The following is a 4,923-nucleotide window of genomic DNA, read 5'->3' as shown; positions in this document are numbered from 1 at the left end:
TATGAATGAGTCATGCGCATCAAATTAGAAAGCAAATCTATTTTTCCGGCATCTACGCGAAGCAATGTTGGTAAAGTGAGCAGATAAATTGCCAGAAGATAGACTGTTTGTTCATTGTTACGTCTAGAATTGTGTCATGTAAAGTTGTCTATTTAGTGTTAGTACGTTTAGCTGCCAGTGCCAATAATAGGCTACATATTTTAAAACTAACTTTGTGCCTACCTTTGTTGATTTTGAGCACAGGCATATGTCTTGCTTTGTACAAAATAAAAAATGCCGTTATGACAGGATATTAAACGTAGCTCTTTATTAGCTAGCAATAACTGGTATGTTCACGTGTCTCATACCATGATCAACCGAAGATGACCTCCCCACCTGGGTGGTCTTAAACCTGTTTGGGATAGGGGGCAGCATTTTCACTTTGGATGAATCGCGTGCCCATAGTGAACTGCCTCCTACTCTGTCCCAGATGCTAATATATGCATATTATTATTACTATTGGATAAAAAACACTCTGAAGTTTCTAAAACTGTTTGAATTATGTCTGTGAGTATAACAGAACTCATATGGCAGGCAAACTTCCAAACAGGAAGTGAGAATTCTGAGAGAAGGTCGATGTTAAAGTCATCGCCTATTCAATTCCCTGTAATATATGATCTGTTTGCACTTCCTACGCCTTCCACTAGATGTCAACAGTCTGTAGAACGTGGAATGAAGCCTCTAGTGTGATTGTGGGCCGAATGGCAGCTATTTGAGTCAGTGGTCTGGCAGAATGCTAGTTCCTGTCACGCTCGCTAGTCATGATATGGCCCTGTGTTCCATGACTTATACAGACATGAAGAAATGCTCCGGTTGGAACGTTATTGGATATATATGATAACAACATCCTGAAGATTGATTCTCTACTTAATTTGACCAGTTTCGTCCGAGTTCGCCTGGACCCGCGCCAGTGTTGGACATGTGAACTAAAAGTGCTAGCAAAAGTAGCTAATTGGACACTAGTAATGGACATTATCGAACAAAACAACGATTTATTGTTGGAACTAGGATTCCGGCACTGCATTCTGATGAAAGATCACAAAGTAAGGGAATATTATTGATGTAATTTCGTATTCCGTAGGCGGAGAAATGTTGTGTATTTCTGAGCGCCGTCTCAGATTATTGCATGGTATGCTTTTTCCTAAAGTTAAAAAAAAAATCTGACACAGCGTTGCATTAAGAACCAGTGTATCTTTAAGTATATGTAAAACATGTACTTCATTCAAAGTTGATGATGAGTATTTCTGTTTATTGACGTGGCTCTCTGTAATTACTCCGGATATTTTTGAGGCATTTCTGAACATGGCGCCAATGTAAACAGGTCAGGTTCACAGGTCTAGGACAGCTCTGGGCTTGACCGCTCTTCCTGACCTTGTGTGATATGATGCTGAGCATGCTTCTGTGTCAGTCAACAGTTCTTGTGGTGTTGCAGGTAWGTATGGTGTATGTTMTGCTGTGTGTGTGTTTAGTCCATCACGTTCTCTTTCAGGGGAACAGTTCATCTCGTCAGTGTATTGTTCTTTTGTGTTCAGTAGGTGACGCCGATTGCGGCYGMACACCGCTCCTTCTGCGGTGCGGACGTGATATGAACGTTCAGTGTCAGCTGGCTGGATGATGACTGCTTTCTTCCAGTAGCCATGCTCCTGGATTTTAACTGACTCTATGTCGTTCAGTGGTGGCAGTAGTTTCGCTGACCTGTTGTAGTATCGCTTTTGTTGTTGTTGTCATCTCTGCACGTTTTTCATACATTTCCTTGTAGCTGACGACCTCAGGTTGCAGCTGCTGGTTGGTGCTGGAAAGATTGAGCGAAGTCTGCGGCTCATCAACAGCTGGGCTGATGATTTGAAGTTGTCATCTGGAGTGTTGCGGTATTCAAGGAGACTGAGGTAGGGGTCTCTTGTCTGCTTTTGCTTTGTCCATGAGTGATTTATCAATCTGCACAGATTTTTCAGCAAGGACATTACTTTGAGYGTAATGTGGGCTTGTGGTGACATGTGTGAACTCCCATGCTTTTGTGAAGGATTCYAACTCATTTGATTTGTAACAGGGGCCATTGTCAGATATTAAAGTCTCTACAATGCCATACCTGGCAAAGATTGCTTTCAGCTTGTGTATCACAGTTGCAGATGTGGTGCTGTGAAGCTTGTCGYGTTCAAAGTATCTGCTGTAGTAGTCCACTGTTACGATGTAGTCCTTGTTGTTCCAGGTGAACAGATCGGTTGCCACGACCTGCCAGGGTCAGTCTGGGATACAGTGAAGTAACAATGGCTCTTTGGTGTTTGAAAGGCGTCGTTCAAGACAGGTGGCGCATTTACCAACAATGTCCTCCATTTGTTTGCACATTCCAGGGCAAAACAAAATGTCCCGTGCTCTCTGTTTGCACTTTTCCATGCCCATGTGTCCAGCATGGATCTTTGTCAAAATCTCTTCTCTGGGACTGGCAGGAATTATGATTTTCTCTCCTTTGAAAATTATTCCGTTGATCTGTGATAATTTATCACGATGGTTCCAGAACTCTGAGACGCTCTGAGGGCATTTTCTCCTCTCCTCAGGCCATCCATCCTGTATGACTTTCCTCAGCTGTGCAAGTTGRGAGTCCTTTTCTGTTTCTGCTCGGATCTCCTCCAGTTTTGTGTCACTAACTGGTAAGTTGCTGTACACAGTGGGCACTTGCATGTCCATGCCTTCACTGAGGCTGCTGTCCTTATAGGTAAGAAACTTCCTGGAGAGTGTGTCTGCGACAGGGATGTCTTTGCCTGGACGGTGAGTGATTGTGAAGCTGTATTTTTGTAGTTGAAGGATCATTCTCTGTAGCCTTGGCGGGGCTGTGGCTAGCGGTTTCCTCATGATTGACTCGAGGGGCTTGTGGTCAAATTCCACAATGACTTGTCGTCCATATACAGTACGTACTGATGGAAACGCTTACATCCGAACAGAATGACGTACAGCTCCTTTTCGATTTGAGCGTAGTTGATTTCACAGTCTGAGGGATTTGGAAGCGTAGCCGATGAGCTTTCCTTCTTACAGTAGCACTGCATCTAGTCCATACTTCAACGGGTCCACTTGGAGTCAGCTCTTTGTTGGGGTCATAGTAGGCAAGGATTGGTCCTGGTTCTCTAGTGATCAATCCTTCTCTGGAAAGCAATGTCTTGTTGCTTGTCCCAGAGAATCTCACTGGACTGCTTTAGCAGCTGAAGCAGGGGTGCATTAGCATTGGAGAGGCTGGGTGCGAACTTGGCTAAGTAGTTGACCATGCCAAGCATTGTTTCTAGCTCTGCACGGTTCTTTGGTGGCTCCATTTCTTTTATGGRAGAGATCTTCTATGGATCTGGCTTGATTCCATTCGCTGTGAGAAGATGTCCGAAGTAGCTGACATCTTTAGCGCCGACTGTGCTCTTCTCGGGGTTGAGCCGGACTCCTCTCTCGCAGGACCTTTGCAGCATCGCACGGAGGTTTTATATCATGTTCCTCTTTGGTTCGACCATAGAAAAGGATGTCGTCCACAATTGCCACAACTCCGTCGAGGCCTTCGTACACTTCGTCGATCTTTTGCTGAAACTCGTCTTGGGCTGAGATAATCCCAAAAGGCAGGCAACGAAACTTGTAGCGTCCAAACGGTGTTTTGAACGTTGTGAGCTTAGATGACTCTTCTGTGAGCTTGATAGCCCAGTAGCCTGATCTGACGTCCATGACACTGAAGTAGTGGGCTCCCGCTAGCTTGTGTGTGATGCCATCTAGCGTCGGTAAAGGGTAATGGGGGCGTGTGATAGCCTTGTTCAAGTCTCTTGGGTCGAGACATACTCTGAGCTTGTCTGTGCATATTTTCTCCACCACCACTAACGCGTTTACCCAATCTGTGTGGTTTCAGAAGTGTAGTGAAGGCATGCACACAACATGGCAGGTGTGAACAAGAATAGCTTACTTGTAAAAATGACTTTAGGATAAACTTACTTCGGGATAGACAATTCCACTCTGGTTGTTCAGATCAGAAGAGTGGTTTAGCTGAGGTGAATATTCAACATTGGCCATGCTGTCAATCCAGCATGATTTCTGCGCACTCAAAACAACTGATACCTCAGAACTGCGAAATCTGACTTCAGTGAGTTCAAGACAACTGGGAACCCGGGGGAAAACGAGCTCTGACTGGGAAAATACGTTTTGACTGATATGGCTGACTTGCTTAAATAAATGTGGTTTCTACTGACAATTGAGATGTACAAACTATGGCATAAGGTGACGACAAGCGGATAAGAGGCAATCAGTAATTTTGATTAAGACATAGTGAGCTAGGACGGACGTAGTCAATATAACTATTTGTTCAGCACTTTTTAAATGTAAGCGATAGAATTCAGAACATTGGCCATTCTTACAGTGTACACCAAGTCAGAACCATAGGATAAATAAAGGGGGCATATATGCAGACAATGAAAGGTCTTTCGATGATTGAATTTCTCTAAAACAGGTTTATATGTGCACCACCAAGTCAGAACAGTAGGCAAAATTAAGAGGCGAAAGGGACCAAATTATTGAAGTGAGGCACATGGGCTACTAACAGCTTACTACACAACATACACCTAGTATTACTTTCTTAGCTACAGTATACATATCTCTTTTGCATATTACGTAATTTATGCAGCAGCATACAATACATTTTTGGACTCACCTTGTTGTGCTGTGTTCACTTGAACAGGAAGGTGGCGCGGTGGTCCTTCGTGGGTAAATTTTGTCATCAAAGTCTGGCATTCTCTGAATGCATGGTGCTTTAAAGACAACTGGGAACTCAGAAAAAAACAAGGTCAAATCATGATGACGTCAGTGATCTTCAGGTCGTAGCTCTAGAAAGAGGCCCGAGTCCCTACTTACAATTCCGAGTTGGATGACCGT

Source organism: Salvelinus sp. IW2-2015, linkage group LG23 (genome assembly GCF_002910315.2).
Source record: "Salvelinus sp. IW2-2015 linkage group LG23, ASM291031v2, whole genome shotgun sequence".
Lineage (NCBI taxonomy): Eukaryota > Metazoa > Chordata > Actinopteri > Salmoniformes > Salmonidae > Salvelinus > Salvelinus sp. IW2-2015.
This window is presented reverse-complemented; position numbering follows the sequence as displayed.